The sequence below is a fragment of the Castor canadensis genome, chromosome 4 (genome assembly GCF_047511655.1).
Source record: "Castor canadensis chromosome 4, mCasCan1.hap1v2, whole genome shotgun sequence".
In the NCBI taxonomy this organism is placed as follows: domain Eukaryota; kingdom Metazoa; phylum Chordata; class Mammalia; order Rodentia; family Castoridae; genus Castor; species Castor canadensis.
The window spans coordinates 69953369-69973117 of NC_133389.1; positions in this window are offsets into that span (position 1 = coordinate 69953369).

Sequence of the window (19749 nt, forward strand, 5' to 3'; positions counted from 1 at the left end):
TGATTTGCAGAAAGTACTCCTTTCAAACATGTACTCAATATTCACAGTGAAATGACTTATTACATGTTCCAGCTTAAAACATATAGTCAGTTTTCTTTGGAGTGATTCAGGTGTTTCGATGACTCAGCTACATCGGTCTCTTTTGAAGAAACAGAGCCTATCTCCACCTTGAAACACCAAAGTGTGGAAGTATTCCTTTCAAAAACTAACTCAACTCTCACAGAGAACAATGTGCTAGATGCTACAGCTTCTAATATAGATCCTTTGCTTTCAAGAGATACCTGTGTTTCTTCAACCCAGATGAGAAGGCCTATTTTATCAAGAAGTGCCTATCTCCAACTTGAAAGACCTAAATAGGAGGGAGTATTTCATTCCAAATTAACACAGTCCTCACAGAACAAAAAGTGCTAGGTTCTCCTGCTTTTCATACGAATGGTTTTCTTTCCAGAAATATATGTGTTCTTCAACTAGCTGAATAGGCCTATTTGGGAAAACTGAGATTTTTTTGCAACGTGAAAATTGTGATTTGCAGGAAGTAATTCTTTCAAAAACTACCTGATTTCTCACAGGAACACAATATGCTAGGTGCTGCAGCTTCTTGCTTTCTTGTTTTTCTTTGGAGTCGTACATGTGTTTTTCAACTCAGCTGAATAGTCCTATGTGGATCAAAGAGACCCTATATTCACTTTGACACACCGAAGTTGCCGGCAGGACTCTTTCCGAAAACTACTAAATTCTCACGGGAAAACAATTTCCTAGATGGTCCTTCATTTGACATGAAGAGCTTTTTATCTAGAGATGCATGTGATTCTTCCACTTAACCAAAAGGCCTATTTAGAGGATACAGCACATATACCCGGATTGAACCACCTAGGTTGGAAGAAATACTTCTTTCAATCTAACTCAATTCTCTCAGAGACACAAGATGTTAGGTGCTGCTGCTCCTAACTTCAATGGTTTTCTTTGGACAGATAGAGCTGTTTCTTCTACTGAGCAGAATAGGCTTATTGCGATCAAAATGATGCTTTCTGCACCTTAAAAATTCGGATCTGTAGGAAATAATCCTTTCCAAAACGACTCAATTTTCCACAGGAAAACTGTGTGCTACATGCTCCTGCTTCTAGCACACATGGTTTTCTTCAAGACATACATGAATTCCGCCCACTCACCTGAATAGGGATATTTGGACCAAAATCAGCCTTTCCCATCTTGAAATGTATGATTTGCAGGAAGTAATCCTTTCACAAATTAACTAGATGCACACAGGCTAACAATGTGCTAGTTGCGGCAGTTTCTAACATAGATGGTTTTCTTCGCAGAAATTCGTGTGTTTCTTCATTTCACCTGAATGGGCCTTTTTGGAACAAAATGAGCTGTTTTCCACTGTGAAAATTGTGATTTGCTGCAAGTCATTCTTGGAAAAATTAACTCAATTATCGTCAACTCTGCACATAGGACTAGTGGGAGGAAACAGAGCCTATCTCCACCTTGAAACACCTGAGCTGTGATAAGTATTCTTTCAAAGATTAACTCAATATACACAGGGAAACAATGTGCTACATGCTACAGCTTATGACTTTGATGGTTCTCTTCAAGAGATATGTGCACTTCTTCAGCACAGCTGAATTGGGCGATTTGAAGCAAGAAGCGCCTATCCCCAGCATGAAGTACCTATATTGCAGTACTATTTCTTTCAAATCTAATGGATTGCTCAGAGAAAAAAAAGTCCTGGGTTTTCCTGCTTCTACCCCAGATGGTGTTCTTTTGAGAGATATCTGGGTTTCTTCACATCAATTCAATAAGCCTATTTGGAGAAACCGAGCTTTTTTGCCACTGGAAAATCTTGAATTTCATTGAGAAATTCTTTCAAGAACTAACTCAATTGTACAGGAAAACAATGTCCTACAAATTCCTGCTTCTTCCACAGATGGTTTTCTTTTGAAAGATCTAGTAGTTCTTCTTCTTAGATGAATAGCCCCATGTTAAAAAAGGGGATCTTTCCTCCACCTTGAAAATTCTGCTTTGCAGGAAGTATTCCTTTCAAAAAGAAAGTCTTTTCACAGGCAAACAATGTGCTGTTTGTTGCTGGTTAGAATGTAGATGCTTTCTTTGGACAATTATGTGTGTTTCCCCAACTCAGCTAAATTGGCCTTCTTGAAACCAACAATGCATATGTCCAGCATCAACCAGCTATGTTTAGGGAAGTATTCCCTTGAAATCTAACTCAATTCTCACAGAGAAACTATGTGCTAGTTTCTGCTGCTTCTCACTTAGAGGCTTTTCTTGGACAGATACATGGGTTTCTTTTCATTAGGTTAATAGGGCGCTACAGAACAAAATGAGCATTTCTCCACCATGAAAATTGTGATTTGCATGAAGTAGTTCTTTCAAAAATTAACTCTATTCGCACAGGAGAAAAATGTGCTAGATGCTCCAGTTTCTAGTATCGATGGTTTTCTTTTGAGAGATACATGGTTTTTTTTCACCTCTGCAAAATTGGCTCAATTGGAGCAAACAGTGCCAGTGTCCAGGTTCATCCATGTAAGTTGGAGGAAGTAGTCGCTTCTGATGTAACTCAATTCTCAAGAGAAACTATATGCTAGATGCTGCTTCCTCCAAGTTGGATCGTTTTTTTGGTGAGGTACATGTGTTTCTTCTACTCAGGAGAACAGGCCTATATGGAAGAAAAGGACACTTTCTCCACGTTGAAATCTATGAAATGAGGGAGTATTCCGTTCAAAAACTACCTCAATTCTCACAGGAAAATAAGGTGCTAACTGCTGCAGGTTGTAACCTAGATGGTTTTCTTTCAAGCAATCCATGTGTTTTTTCAATTCAGCTGAATTGGTCTATTTGGAATTAGCACCGCCTATCTAAAGCTTGAAACACCTAAATTGGAGTAAGTATTTCTTTCAAAGTCTAACTCAATTCTCACAGAAAAACAATGTGATACATGCTGCTGCTTCTTTCTAAGATGGGTTTATTTAGAGAGGTACACGAATTACTTCTCCTTGACGGAGCAGACGAATATGGACAAAAGAGCCTTTCTCCACCTTGAAAATTCCGATTGGGAGGAAGTATTCCTTTCAAAAACGAATTCAATTTGCCCAGGGAAACAATGTGCTAGATGCTCCTCCTTAGGGAACACATGGTTTTCTTAGAGAGATACTTGAGTTTCACCTGCTGAACTGAATAGACCTATTTCGAGCAAAATCATCCTTTCTGACCTTAAAATGTACGTGTTGCAGGAAGTTTTTCTTTCCAAAACTAACTCAAACTCACAGAAACATAATTTGTTAGATGCTGCAGCTTCCAACATAAATAGTTTTCTTTGGTGTGAGCCACATGTTTTCTCAACTCACCTCACTTGGACTTATTGGAGGAAACACAGGCTTTTCTGACCTTGAAACACCTAAGATGCAGGAAGAACTCCTTTCAGAAACTAACTCAATTCTCAGTACGAAACAATGTCCTAGATGCTACAGTTTCTATCGTAGATCATTTTTGTTCCAGAGGTACATGTGTTTCTTCAATTCAGCTGAGTAGGACTCTATGGACAAAATGACCCTTTTCCACCTTGAAATGTAGGATTTGCAGCCAGTATTTCTTTAAGAACTACCTCAATTCTCAGGAAAACAATGTGCCAGATTCAGCAGGATCAAACATTGATGGTTTTGCTTGGACTGATCCATGTGTTTTTACGACTCAGCTCAGTAGGCCTATTGGGATTAAACAGAGCGTTTGTCCACTAAGAGATACATGTGATTCTTTTAATAGGTTTAATAGACCTAAATGACCCAAGCATTGTATGCACATATGAAAAAGAACTAAAATTACAGATTAATAGGCCAAACTGGGCCATGATGAGGATTTCTTCACCATGAAAATGGTGATTTGCCAGAAGATATTCTTTCAAAAATTTACTGAATTTTCACAGGAACAAAAAGGTGATTGATACTCCTGCTTCTAACCGAGATGGTGTTCATTTGAGAGATACATGTGTTTCTTCAACTCAGCTGAATAGGCCCATTTGAAACAAAATGACCTGTATTCCAGGTTCAAATTGTGATTTCTGGGAAGTAATTCATTCAAAAACTACCTCAATTCTCCCAGGAAAGCCGGTGCTAGATGATCCTTCGTCTAACAGAATGGTTTTTATCTAGAGGTATATTTGTTTCTTCAATGTACCTGAATTGGACTATTTGGAACAAAATGAACCTTTCTCCACCTTGAAAATTCTGATTTTCAGGAGGTATTCCTATAAAAACAATCTGAATAATCACAGCAATACTATGTGCTAGATAATGCTGTTTCCACACATGTGGTTCCACAAGAGGTACATGTATTTCATCCACTCTGCTCAATAGGCCAATTTGGAACAAAAACATCCTTTCTGCACCTAGAAAACAGTGATTTGCAGAAAGTACTCCTTTCAAACATGTACTCAATATTCACAGTGAAATGACTTATTACATGTTCCAGCTTAAAACATATAGTCAGTTTTCTTTGGAGTGATTCAGGTGTTTCGATGACTCAGCTACATCGGTCTCTTTTGAAGAAACAGAGCCTATCTCCACCTTGAAACACCAAAGTGTGGAAGTATTCCTTTCAAAAACTAACTCAACTCTCACAGAGAACAATGTGCTAGATGCTACAGCTTCTAATATAGATCCTTTGCTTTCAAGAGATACCTGTGTTTCTTCAACCCAGATGAGAAGGCCTATTTTATCAAGAAGTGCCTATCTCCAACTTGAAAGACCTAAATAGGAGGGAGTATTTCATTCCAAATTAACACAGTCCTCACAGAACAAAAAGTGCTAGGTTCTCCTGCTTTTCATACGAATGGTTTTCTTTCCAGAAATATATGTGTTCTTCAACTAGCTGAATAGGCCTATTTGGGAAAACTGAGATTTTTTTGCAACGTGAAAATTGTGATTTGCAGGAAGTAATTCTTTCAAAAACTACCTGATTTCTCACAGGAACACAATATGCTAGGTGCTGCAGCTTCTTGCTTTCTTGTTTTTCTTTGGAGTCGTACATGTGTTTTTCAACTCAGCTGAATAGTCCTATGTGGATCAAAGAGACCCTATATTCACTTTGACACACCGAAGTTGCCGGCAGGACTCTTTCCGAAAACTACTAAATTCTCACGGGAAAACAATTTCCTAGATGGTCCTTCATTTGACATGAAGAGCTTTTTATCTAGAGATGCATGTGATTCTTCCACTTAACCAAAAGGCCTATTTAGAGGATACAGCACATATACCCGGATTGAACCACCTAGGTTGGAAGAAATACTTCTTTCAATCTAACTCAATTCTCTCAGAGACACAAGATGTTAGGTGCTGCTGCTCCTAACTTCAATGGTTTTCTTTGGACAGATAGAGCTGTTTCTTCTACTGAGCAGAATAGGCTTATTGCGATCAAAATGATGCTTTCTGCACCTTAAAAATTCGGATCTGTAGGAAATAATCCTTTCCAAAACGACTCAATTTTCCACAGGAAAACTGTGTGCTACATGCTCCTGCTTCTAGCACACATGGTTTTCTTCAAGACATACATGAATTCCGCCCACTCACCTGAATAGGGATATTTGGACCAAAATCAGCCTTTCCCATCTTGAAATGTATGATTTGCAGGAAGTAATCCTTTCACAAATTAACTAGATGCACACAGGCTAACAATGTGCTAGTTGCGGCAGTTTCTAACATAGATGGTTTTCTTCGCAGAAATTCGTGTGTTTCTTCATTTCACCTGAATGGGCCTTTTTGGAACAAAATGAGCTGTTTTCCACTGTGAAAATTGTGATTTGCTGCAAGTCATTCTTGGAAAAATTAACTCAATTATCGTCAACTCTGCGCATAGGACTAGTGGGAGGAAACAGAGCCTATCTCCACCTTGAAACACCTGAGCTGTGATAAGTATTCTTTCAAAGATTAACTCAATATACACAGGGAAACAATGTGCTACATGCTACAGCTTATGACTTTGATGGTTCTCTTCAAGAGATATGTGCACTTCTTCAGCACAGCTGAATTGGGCGATTTGAAGCAAGAAGCGCCTATCCCCAGCATGAAGTACCTATATTGCAGTACTATTTCTTTCAAATCTAATGGATTGCTCAGAGAAAAAAAAGTCCTGGGTTTTCCTGCTTCTACCCCAGATGGTGTTCTTTTGAGAGATATCTGGGTTTCTTCACATCAATTCAATAAGCCTATTTGGAGAAACCGAGCTTTTTTGCCACTGGAAAATCTTGAATTTCATTGAGAAATTCTTTCAAGAACTAACTCAATTGTACAGGAAAACAATGTCCTACAAATTCCTGCTTCTTCCACAGATGGTTTTCTTTTGAAAGATCTAGTAGTTCTTCTTCTTAGATGAATAGCCCCATGTTAAAAAAGGGGATCTTTCCTCCACCTTGAAAATTCTGCTTTGCAGGAAGTATTCCTTTCAAAAAGAAAGTCTTTTCACAGGCAAACAATGTGCTGTTTGTTGCTGGTTAGAATGTAGATGCTTTCTTTGGACAATTATGTGTGTTTCCCCAACTCAGCTAAATTGGCCTTCTTGAAACCAACAATGCATATGTCCAGCATCAACCAGCTATGTTTAGGGAAGTATTCCCTTGAAATCTAACTCAATTCTCACAGAGAAACTATGTGCTAGTTTCTGCTGCTTCTCACTTAGAGGCTTTTCTTGGACAGATACATGGGTTTCTTTTCATTAGGTTAATAGGGCGCTACAGAACAAAATGAGCATTTCTCCACCATGAAAATTGTGATTTGCATGAAGTAGTTCTTTCAAAAATTAACTCTATTCGCACAGGAGAAAAATGTGCTAGATGCTCCAGTTTCTAGTATCGATGGTTTTCTTTTGAGAGATACATGGTTTTTTTTCACCTCTGCAAAATTGGCTCAATTGGAGCAAACAGTGCCAGTGTCCAGGTTCATCCATGTAAGTTGGAGGAAGTAGTCGCTTCTGATGTAACTCAATTCTCAAGAGAAACTATATGCTAGATGCTGCTTCCTCCAAGTTGGATCGTTTTTTTGGTGAGGTACATGTGTTTCTTCTACTCAGGAGAACAGGCCTATATGGAAGAAAAGGACACTTTCTCCACGTTGAAATCTATGAAATGAGGGAGTATTCCGTTCAAAAACTACCTCAATTCTCACAGGAAAATAAGGTGCTAACTGCTGCAGGTTGTAACCTAGATGGTTTTCTTTCAAGCAATCCATGTGTTTTTTCAATTCAGCTGAATTGGTCTATTTGGAATTAGCACCGCCTATCTAAAGCTTGAAACACCTAAATTGGAGTAAGTATTTCTTTCAAAGTCTAACTCAATTCTCACAGAAAAACAATGTGATACATGCTGCTGCTTCTTTCTAAGATGGGTTTATTTAGAGAGGTACACGAATTACTTCTCCTTGACGGAGCAGACGAATATGGACAAAAGAGCCTTTCTCCACCTTGAAAATTCCGATTGGGAGGAAGTATTCCTTTCAAAAACGAATTCAATTTGCCCAGGGAAACAATGTGCTAGATGCTCCTCCTTAGGGAACACATGGTTTTCTTAGAGAGATACTTGAGTTTCACCTGCTGAACTGAATAGACCTATTTCGAGCAAAATCATCCTTTCTGACCTTAAAATGTACGTGTTGCAGGAAGTTTTTCTTTCCAAAACTAACTCAAACTCACAGAAACATAATTTGTTAGATGCTGCAGCTTCCAACATAAATAGTTTTCTTTGGTGTGAGCCACATGTTTTCTCAACTCACCTCACTTGGACTTATTGGAGGAAACACAGGCTTTTCTGACCTTGAAACACCTAAGATGCAGGAAGAACTCCTTTCAGAAACTAACTCAATTCTCAGTACGAAACAATGTCCTAGATGCTACAGTTTCTATCGTAGATCATTTTTGTTCCAGAGGTACATGTGTTTCTTCAATTCAGCTGAGTAGGACTCTATGGACAAAATGACCCTTTTCCACCTTGAAATGTAGGATTTGCAGCCAGTATTTCTTTAAGAACTACCTCAATTCTCAGGAAAACAATGTGCCAGATTCAGCAGGATCAAACATTGATGGTTTTGCTTGGACTGATCCATGTGTTTTTACGACTCAGCTCAGTAGGCCTATTGGGATTAAACAGAGCGTTTGTCCACTAAGAGATACATGTGATTCTTTTAATAGGTTTAATAGACCTAAATGACCCAAGCATTGTATGCACATATGAAAAAGAACTAAAATTACAGATTAATAGGCCAAACTGGGCCATGATGAGGATTTCTTCACCATGAAAATGGTGATTTGCCAGAAGATATTCTTTCAAAAATTTACTGAATTTTCACAGGAACAAAAAGGTGATTGATACTCCTGCTTCTAACCGAGATGGTGTTCATTTGAGAGATACATGTGTTTCTTCAACTCAGCTGAATAGGCCCATTTGAAACAAAATGACCTGTATTCCAGGTTCAAATTGTGATTTCTGGGAAGTAATTCATTCAAAAACTACCTCAATTCTCCCAGGAAAGCCGGTGCTAGATGATCCTTCGTCTAACAGAATGGTTTTTATCTAGAGGTATATTTGTTTCTTCAATGTACCTGAATTGGACTATTTGGAACAAAATGAACCTTTCTCCACCTTGAAAATTCTGATTTTCAGGAGGTATTCCTATAAAAACAATCTGAATAATCACAGCAATACTATGTGCTAGATAATGCTGTTTCCACACATGTGGTTCCACAAGAGGTACATGTATTTCATCCACTCTGCTCAATAGGCCAATTTGGAACAAAAACATCCTTTCTGCACCTAGAAAACAGTGATTTGCAGAAAGTACTCCTTTCAAACATGTACTCAATATTCACAGTGAAATGACTTATTACATGTTCCAGCTTAAAACATATAGTCAGTTTTCTTTGGAGTGATTCAGGTGTTTCGATGACTCAGCTACATCGGTCTCTTTTGAAGAAACAGAGCCTATCTCCACCTTGAAACACCAAAGTGTGGAAGTATTCCTTTCAAAAACTAACTCAACTCTCACAGAGAACAATGTGCTAGATGCTACAGCTTCTAATATAGATCCTTTGCTTTCAAGAGATACCTGTGTTTCTTCAACCCAGATGAGAAGGCCTATTTTATCAAGAAGTGCCTATCTCCAACTTGAAAGACCTAAATAGGAGGGAGTATTTCATTCCAAATTAACACAGTCCTCACAGAACAAAAAGTGCTAGGTTCTCCTGCTTTTCATACGAATGGTTTTCTTTCCAGAAATATATGTGTTCTTCAACTAGCTGAATAGGCCTATTTGGGAAAACTGAGATTTTTTTGCAACGTGAAAATTGTGATTTGCAGGAAGTAATTCTTTCAAAAACTACCTGATTTCTCACAGGAACACAATATGCTAGGTGCTGCAGCTTCTTGCTTTCTTGTTTTTCTTTGGAGTCGTACATGTGTTTTTCAACTCAGCTGAATAGTCCTATGTGGATCAAAGAGACCCTATATTCACTTTGACACACCGAAGTTGCCGGCAGGACTCTTTCCGAAAACTACTAAATTCTCACGGGAAAACAATTTCCTAGATGGTCCTTCATTTGACATGAAGAGCTTTTTATCTAGAGATGCATGTGATTCTTCCACTTAACCAAAAGGCCTATTTAGAGGATACAGCACATATACCCGGATTGAACCACCTAGGTTGGAAGAAATACTTCTTTCAATCTAACTCAATTCTCTCAGAGACACAAGATGTTAGGTGCTGCTGCTCCTAACTTCAATGGTTTTCTTTGGACAGATAGAGCTGTTTCTTCTACTGAGCAGAATAGGCTTATTGCGATCAAAATGATGCTTTCTGCACCTTAAAAATTCGGATCTGTAGGAAATAATCCTTTCCAAAACGACTCAATTTTCCACAGGAAAACTGTGTGCTACATGCTCCTGCTTCTAGCACACATGGTTTTCTTCAAGACATACATGAATTCCGCCCACTCACCTGAATAGGGATATTTGGACCAAAATCAGCCTTTCCCATCTTGAAATGTATGATTTGCAGGAAGTAATCCTTTCACAAATTAACTAGATGCACACAGGCTAACAATGTGCTAGTTGCGGCAGTTTCTAACATAGATGGTTTTCTTCGCAGAAATTCGTGTGTTTCTTCATTTCACCTGAATGGGCCTTTTTGGAACAAAATGAGCTGTTTTCCACTGTGAAAATTGTGATTTGCTGCAAGTCATTCTTGGAAAAATTAACTCAATTATCGTCAACTCTGCGCATAGGACTAGTGGGAGGAAACAGAGCCTATCTCCACCTTGAAACACCTGAGCTGTGATAAGTATTCTTTCAAAGATTAACTCAATATACACAGGGAAACAATGTGCTACATGCTACAGCTTATGACTTTGATGGTTCTCTTCAAGAGATATGTGCACTTCTTCAGCACAGCTGAATTGGGCGATTTGAAGCAAGAAGCGCCTATCCCCAGCATGAAGTACCTATATTGCAGTACTATTTCTTTCAAATCTAATGGATTGCTCAGAGAAAAAAAAGTCCTGGGTTTTCCTGCTTCTACCCCAGATGGTGTTCTTTTGAGAGATATCTGGGTTTCTTCACATCAATTCAATAAGCCTATTTGGAGAAACCGAGCTTTTTTGCCACTGGAAAATCTTGAATTTCATTGAGAAATTCTTTCAAGAACTAACTCAATTGTACAGGAAAACAATGTCCTACAAATTCCTGCTTCTTCCACAGATGGTTTTCTTTTGAAAGATCTAGTAGTTCTTCTTCTTAGATGAATAGCCCCATGTTAAAAAAGGGGATCTTTCCTCCACCTTGAAAATTCTGCTTTGCAGGAAGTATTCCTTTCAAAAAGAAAGTCTTTTCACAGGCAAACAATGTGCTGTTTGTTGCTGGTTAGAATGTAGATGCTTTCTTTGGACAATTATGTGTGTTTCCCCAACTCAGCTAAATTGGCCTTCTTGAAACCAACAATGCATATGTCCAGCATCAACCAGCTATGTTTAGGGAAGTATTCCCTTGAAATCTAACTCAATTCTCACAGAGAAACTATGTGCTAGTTTCTGCTGCTTCTCACTTAGAGGCTTTTCTTGGACAGATACATGGGTTTCTTTTCATTAGGTTAATAGGGCGCTACAGAACAAAATGAGCATTTCTCCACCATGAAAATTGTGATTTGCATGAAGTAGTTCTTTCAAAAATTAACTCTATTCGCACAGGAGAAAAATGTGCTAGATGCTCCAGTTTCTAGTATCGATGGTTTTCTTTTGAGAGATACATGGTTTTTTTTCACCTCTGCAAAATTGGCTCAATTGGAGCAAACAGTGCCAGTGTCCAGGTTCATCCATGTAAGTTGGAGGAAGTAGTCGCTTCTGATGTAACTCAATTCTCAAGAGAAACTATATGCTAGATGCTGCTTCCTCCAAGTTGGATCGTTTTTTTGGTGAGGTACATGTGTTTCTTCTACTCAGGAGAACAGGCCTATATGGAAGAAAAGGACACTTTCTCCACGTTGAAATCTATGAAATGAGGGAGTATTCCGTTCAAAAACTACCTCAATTCTCACAGGAAAATAAGGTGCTAACTGCTGCAGGTTGTAACCTAGATGGTTTTCTTTCAAGCAATCCATGTGTTTTTTCAATTCAGCTGAATTGGTCTATTTGGAATTAGCACCGCCTATCTAAAGCTTGAAACACCTAAATTGGAGTAAGTATTTCTTTCAAAGTCTAACTCAATTCTCACAGAAAAACAATGTGATACATGCTGCTGCTTCTTTCTAAGATGGGTTTATTTAGAGAGGTACACGAATTACTTCTCCTTGACGGAGCAGACGAATATGGACAAAAGAGCCTTTCTCCACCTTGAAAATTCCGATTGGGAGGAAGTATTCCTTTCAAAAACGAATTCAATTTGCCCAGGGAAACAATGTGCTAGATGCTCCTCCTTAGGGAACACATGGTTTTCTTAGAGAGATACTTGAGTTTCACCTGCTGAACTGAATAGACCTATTTCGAGCAAAATCATCCTTTCTGACCTTAAAATGTACGTGTTGCAGGAAGTTTTTCTTTCCAAAACTAACTCAAACTCACAGAAACATAATTTGTTAGATGCTGCAGCTTCCAACATAAATAGTTTTCTTTGGTGTGAGCCACATGTTTTCTCAACTCACCTCACTTGGACTTATTGGAGGAAACGCAGGCTTTTCTGACCTTGAAACACCTAAGATGCAGGAAGAACTCCTTTCAGAAACTAACTCAATTCTCAGTACGAAACAATGTCCTAGATGCTACAGTTTCTATCGTAGATCATTTTTGTTCCAGAGGTACATGTGTTTCTTCAATTCAGCTGAGTAGGACTCTATGGACAAAATGACCCTTTTCCACCTTGAAATGTAGGATTTGCAGCCAGTATTTCTTTAAGAACTACCTCAATTCTCAGGAAAACAATGTGCCAGATTCAGCAGGATCAAACATTGATGGTTTTGCTTGGACTGATCCATGTGTTTTTACGACTCAGCTCAGTAGGCCTATTGGGATTAAACAGAGCGTTTGTCCACTAAGAGATACATGTGATTCTTTTAATAGGTTTAATAGACCTAAATGACCCAAGCATTGTATGCACATATGAAAAAGAACTAAAATTACAGATTAATAGGCCAAACTGGGCCATGATGAGGATTTCTTCACCATGAAAATGGTGATTTGCCAGAAGATATTCTTTCAAAAATTTACTGAATTTTCACAGGAACAAAAAGGTGATTGATACTCCTGCTTCTAACCGAGATGGTGTTCATTTGAGAGATACATGTGTTTCTTCAACTCAGCTGAATAGGCCCATTTGAAACAAAATGACCTGTATTCCAGGTTCAAATTGTGATTTCTGGGAAGTAATTCATTCAAAAACTACCTCAATTCTCCCAGGAAAGCCGGTGCTAGATGATCCTTCGTCTAACAGAATGGTTTTTATCTAGAGGTATATTTGTTTCTTCAATGTACCTGAATTGGACTATTTGGAACAAAATGAACCTTTCTCCACCTTGAAAATTCTGATTTTCAGGAGGTATTCCTATAAAAACAATCTGAATAATCACAGCAATACTATGTGCTAGATAATGCTGTTTCCACACATGTGGTTCCACAAGAGGTACATGTATTTCATCCACTCTGCTCAATAGGCCAATTTGGAACAAAAACATCCTTTCTGCACCTAGAAAACAGTGATTTGCAGAAAGTACTCCTTTCAAACATGTACTCAATATTCACAGTGAAATGACTTATTACATGTTCCAGCTTAAAACATATAGTCAGTTTTCTTTGGAGTGATTCAGGTGTTTCGATGACTCAGCTACATCGGTCTCTTTTGAAGAAACAGAGCCTATCTCCACCTTGAAACACCAAAGTGTGGAAGTATTCCTTTCAAAAACTAACTCAACTCTCACAGAGAACAATGTGCTAGATGCTACAGCTTCTAATATAGATCCTTTGCTTTCAAGAGATACCTGTGTTTCTTCAACCCAGATGAGAAGGCCTATTTTATCAAGAAGTGCCTATCTCCAACTTGAAAGACCTAAATAGGAGGGAGTATTTCATTCCAAATTAACACAGTCCTCACAGAACAAAAAGTGCTAGGTTCTCCTGCTTTTCATACGAATGGTTTTCTTTCCAGAAATATATGTGTTCTTCAACTAGCTGAATAGGCCTATTTGGGAAAACTGAGATTTTTTTGCAACGTGAAAATTGTGATTTGCAGGAAGTAATTCTTTCAAAAACTACCTGATTTCTCACAGGAACACAATATGCTAGGTGCTGCAGCTTCTTGCTTTCTTGTTTTTCTTTGGAGTCGTACATGTGTTTTTCAACTCAGCTGAATAGTCCTATGTGGATCAAAGAGACCCTATATTCACTTTGACACACCGAAGTTGCCGGCAGGACTCTTTCCGAAAACTACTAAATTCTCACGGGAAAACAATTTCCTAGATGGTCCTTCATTTGACATGAAGAGCTTTTTATCTAGAGATGAATGTGATTCTTCCACTTAACCAAAAGGCCTATTTAGAGGATACAGCACATATACCCGGATTGAACCACCTAGGTTGGAAGAAATACTTCTTTCAATCTAACTCAATTCTCTCAGAGACACAAGATGTTAGGTGCTGCTGCTCCTAACTTCAATGGTTTTCTTTGGACAGATAGAGCTGTTTCTTCTACTGAGCAGAATAGGCTTATTGCGATCAAAATGATGCTTTCTGCACCTTAAAAATTCGGATCTGTAGGAAATAATCCTTTCCAAAACGACTCAATTTTCCACAGGAAAACTGTGTGCTACATGCTCCTGCTTCTAGCACACATGGTTTTCTTCAAGACATACATGAATTCCGCCCACTCACCTGAATAGGGATATTTGGACCAAAATCAGCCTTTCCCATCTTGAAATGTATGATTTGCAGGAAGTAATCCTTTCACAAATTAACTAGATGCACACAGGCTAACAATGTGCTAGTTGCGGCAGTTTCTAACATAGATGGTTTTCTTCGCAGAAATTCGTGTGTTTCTTCATTTCACCTGAATGGGCCTTTTTGGAACAAAATGAGCTGTTTTCCACTGTGAAAATTGTGATTTGCTGCAAGTCATTCTTGGAAAAATTAACTCAATTATCGTCAACTCTGCGCATAGGACTAGTGGGAGGAAACAGAGCCTATCTCCACCTTGAAACACCTGAGCTGTGATAAGTATTCTTTCAAAGATTAACTCAATATACACAGGGAAACAATGTGCTACATGCTACAGCTTATGACTTTGATGGTTCTCTTCAAGAGATATGTGCACTTCTTCAGCACAGCTGAATTGGGCGATTTGAAGCAAGAAGCGCCTATCCCCAGCATGAAGTACCTATATTGCAGTACTATTTCTTTCAAATCTAATGGATTGCTCAGAGAAAAAAAAGTCCTGGGTTTTCCTGCTTCTACCCCAGATGGTGTTCTTTTGAGAGATATCTGGGTTTCTTCACATCAATTCAATAAGCCTATTTGGAGAAACCGAGCTTTTTTGCCACTGGAAAATCTTGAATTTCATTGAGAAATTCTTTCAAGAACTAACTCAATTGTACAGGAAAACAATGTCCTACAAATTCCTGCTTCTTCCACAGATGGTTTTCTTTTGAAAGATCTAGTAGTTCTTCTTCTTAGATGAATAGCCCCATGTTAAAAAAGGGGATCTTTCCTCCACCTTGAAAATTCTGCTTTGCAGGAAGTATTCCTTTCAAAAAGAAAGTCTTTTTAGAGGCAAACAATGTGCCGTTTGTTGCTGGTTAGAATGTAGATGCTTTCTTTGGACAATTATGTGTTTCCTCAACTCAGCTAAATTGGCCTTCTTGAAACCAACAATGCATATGTCCAGCATCAACCAGCTATGTTTAGGGAAGTATTCCCTTGAAATCTAACTCAATTCTCACAGAGAAACTATGTGCTAGTTTCTGCTGCTTCTCACTTAGAGGCTTTTCTTTGGACAGATACATGGGTTTCTTTTCATTAGGTTAATAGGGCGCTACAGAACAAAATGAGCATTTCTCCACCATGAAAATTGTGATTTGCATGAAGTAGTTCTTTCAAAAATTAACTCTATTCGCACAGGAGAAAAATGTGCTAGATGCTCCAGTTTCTAGTATCGATGGTTTTCTTTTGAGAGATACATGGTTTTTTTTCACCTCTGCAAAATTGGCTCAATTGGAGCAAACAGTGCCAGTGTCCAGGTTCATCCATGTAAGTTGGAGGAAGTAGTCGCTTCTGATGTAACTCAATTCTCAAGAGAAACTATATGCTAGATGCTGCTTCCTCCAAGTTGGATCGTTTTTTTGGTGAGGTACATGTGTTTCTTCTACTCAGGAGAACAGGCCTATATGGAAGAAAAGGACACTTTCTCCACGTTGAAATCTATGAAATGAGGGAGTATTCCGTTCAAAAACTACCTCAATTCTCACAGGAAAATAAGGTGCTAACTGCTGCAGGTTGTAACCTAGATGGTTTTCTTTCAAGCAATCCATGTGTTTTTTCAATTCAGCTGAATTGGTCTATTTGGAATTAGCACCGCCTATCTAAAGCTTGAAACACCTAAATTGGAGTAAGTATTTCTTTCAAAGTCTAACTCAATTCTCACAGAAAAACAATGTGATACATGCTGCTGCTTCTTTCTAAGATGGGTTTATTTAGAGAGGTACACGAATTACTTCTCCTTGACGGAGCAGACGAATATGGACAAAAGAGCCTTTCTCCACCTTGAGAATTCCGATTTGGAGGAAGTATTCCTTTCAAAAACGAATTCAATTTGCCCAGGGAAACAATGTGCTAGATGCTCCTCCTTAGGGAACACATGGTTTTCTTAGAGAGATACTTGAGTTTCACCTGCTGAACTGAATAGACCTATTTCGAGCAAAATCATCCTTTCTGACCTTAAAATGTACGTGTTGCAGGAAGTTTTTCTTTCCAAAACTAACTCAAACTCACAGAAATATAATTTGTTAGATGCTGCAGCTTCCAACATAAATAGTTTTCTTTGGTGTGAGCCACATGTTTTCTCAACTCACCTCACTTGGACTTATTGGAGGAAACACAGGCTTTTCTGACCTTGAAACACCTAAGATGCAGGAAGAACTCCTTTCAGAAACTAACTCAATTCTCAGTACGAAACAATGTCCTAGATGCTACAGTTTCTATCGTAGATCATTTTTGTTCCAGAGGTACATGTGTTTCTTCAATTCAGCTGAGTAGGACTCTATGGACAAAATGACCCTTTTCCACCTTGAAATGTAGGATTTGCAGCCAGTATACCTTTAAGAACTACCTCAATTCTCAGGAAAACAATGTGCCAGATTCAGCAGGATCTAACATTGATGGTTTTGCTTGGACTGATCCATGTGTTTTTACAACTCAGCTCAGTAGGCCTATTGGGATTAAACAGAGCGTTTGTCCACTAAGAGATACATGTGATTCTTTTAATAGGTTTAATAGACCTAAATGACCCAAGCATTGTATGCACATATGAAAAAGAACTAAAATTACAGATTAATAGGCCAAACTGGGCCATGATGAGGATTTCTTCACCATGAAAATGGTGATTTGCCAGAAGATATTCTTTCAAAAATTTACTGAATTTTCACAGGAACAAAAAGGTGATTGATACTCCTGCTTCTAACCGAGATGGTGTTCATTTGAGAGATACATGTGTTTCTTCAACTCAGCTGAATAGGCCCATTTGAAACAAAATGACCTGTATTCCAGGTTCAAATTGTGATTTCTGGGAAGTAATTCATTCAAAAACTACCTCAATTCTCCCAGGAAAGCCGGTGCTAGATGATCCTTCGTCTAACAGAATGGTTTTTATCTAGAGGTATATTTGTTTCTTCAATGTACCTGAATTGGACTATTTGGAACAAAATGAACCTTTCTCCACCTTGAAAATTCTGATTTTCACGAGGTATTCCTATAAAAACAATCTGAATAATCACAGCAATACTATGTGCTAGATAATGCTGTTTCCACACATGTGGTTCCACAAGAGGTACATGTATTTCATCCACTCTGCTCAATAGGCCAATTTGGAACAAAAACATCCTTTCTGCACCTAGAAAACAGTGATTTGCAGAAAGTACTCCTTTCAAACATGTACTCAATATTCACAGTGAAATGACTTATTACATGTTCCAGCTTAAAACATATAGTCAGTTTTCTTTGGAGTGATTCAGGTGTTTCGATGACTCAGCTACATCGGTCTCTTTTGAAGAAACAGAGCCTATCTCCACCTTGAAACACCAAAGTGTGGAAGTATTCCTTTCAAAAACTAACTCAACTCTCACAGAGAACAATGTGCTAGATGCTACAGCTTCTAATATAGATCCTTTGCTTTCAAGAGATACCTGTGTTTCTTCAACCCAGATGAGAAGGCCTATTTTATCAAGAAGTGCCTATCTCCAACTTGAAAGACCTAAATAGGAGGGAGTATTTCATTCCAAATTAACACAGTCCTCACAGAACAAAAAGTGCTAGGTTCTCCTGCTTTTCATACGAATGGTTTTCTTTCCAGAAATATATGTGTTCTTCAACTAGCTGAATAGGCCTATTTAGGAAAACTGAGATTTTTTTGCAACGTGAAAATTGTGATTTGCAGGAAGTAATTCTTTCAAAAACTACCTGATTTCTCACAGGAACACAATATGCTAGGTGCTGCAGCTTCTTGCTTTCTTGTTTTTCTTTGGAGTCGTACATGTGTTTTTCAACTCAGCTGAATAGTCCTATGTGGATCAAAGAGACCCTATATTCACTTTGACACACCGAAGTTGCCGGCAGGACTCTTTCCGAAAACTACTAAATTCTCACGGGAAAACAATTTCCTAGATGGTCCTTCATTTGACATGAAGAGCTTTTTATCTAGAGATGCATGTGATTCTTCCACTTAACCAAAAGGCCTATTTAGAGGATACAGCACATATACCCGGATTGAACCACCTAGGTTGGAAGAAATACTTCTTTCAATCTAACTCAATTCTCTCAGAGACACAAGATGTTAGGTGCTGCTGCTCCTAACTTCAATGGTTTTCTTTGGACAGATAGAGCTGTTTCTTCTACTGAGCAGAATAGGCTTATTGCGATCAAAATGATGCTTTCTGCACCTTAAAAATTCGGATCTGTAGGAAATAATCCTTTCCAAAACGACTCAATTTTCCACAGGAAAACTGTGTGCTACATGCTCCTGCTTCTAGCACACATGGTTTTCTTCAAGACATACATGAATTCCGCCCACTCACCTGAATAGGGATATTTGGACCAAAATCAGCCTTTCCCATCTTGAAATGTATGATTTGCAGGAAGTAATCCTTTCACAAATTAACTAGATGCACACAGGCTAACAATGTGCTAGTTGCGGCAGTTTCTAACATAGATGGTTTTCTTCGCAGAAATTCGTGTGTTTCTTCATTTCACCTGAATGGGCCTTTTTGGAACAAAATGAGCTGTTTTCCACTGTGAAAATTGTGATTTGCTGCAAGTCATTCTTGGAAAAATTAACTCAATTATCGTCAACTCTGCGCATAGGACTAGTGGGAGGAAACAGAGCCTATCTCCACCTTGAAACACCTGAGCTGTGATAAGTATTCTTTCAAAGATTAACTCAATATACACAGGGAAACAATGTGCTACATGCTACAGCTTATGACTTTGATGGTTCTCTTCAAGAGATATGTGCACTTCTTCAGCACAGCTGAATTGGGCGATTTGAAGCAAGAAGCGCCTATCCCCAGCATGAAGTACCTATATTGCAGTAATATTTCTTTCAAATCTAATGGATTGCTCAGAGAAAAAAAAGTCCTGGGTTTTCCTGCTTCTACCCCAGATGGTGTTCTTTTGAGAGATATCTGGGTTTCTTCACATCAATTCAATAAGCCTATTTGGAGAAACCTTGCTTTTTTGCCACTGGAAAATCTTGAATTTCATTGAGAAATTCTTTCAAGAACTACCTCAATTGTACAGGAAAACAATGTCCTACAAATTCCTGCTTCTTCCACAGATGGTTTTCTTTTGAAAGATCTAGTAGTTCTTCTTCTTAGATGAATAGCCCCATGTTAAAAAAGGGGATCTTTACTCCACCTTGAAAATTCTGCTTTGCAGGAAGTATTCCTTTCAAAAAGAAAGTCTTTTTAGAGGCAAACAATGTGCCGTTTGTTGCTGGTTAGAATGTAGATGCTTTCTT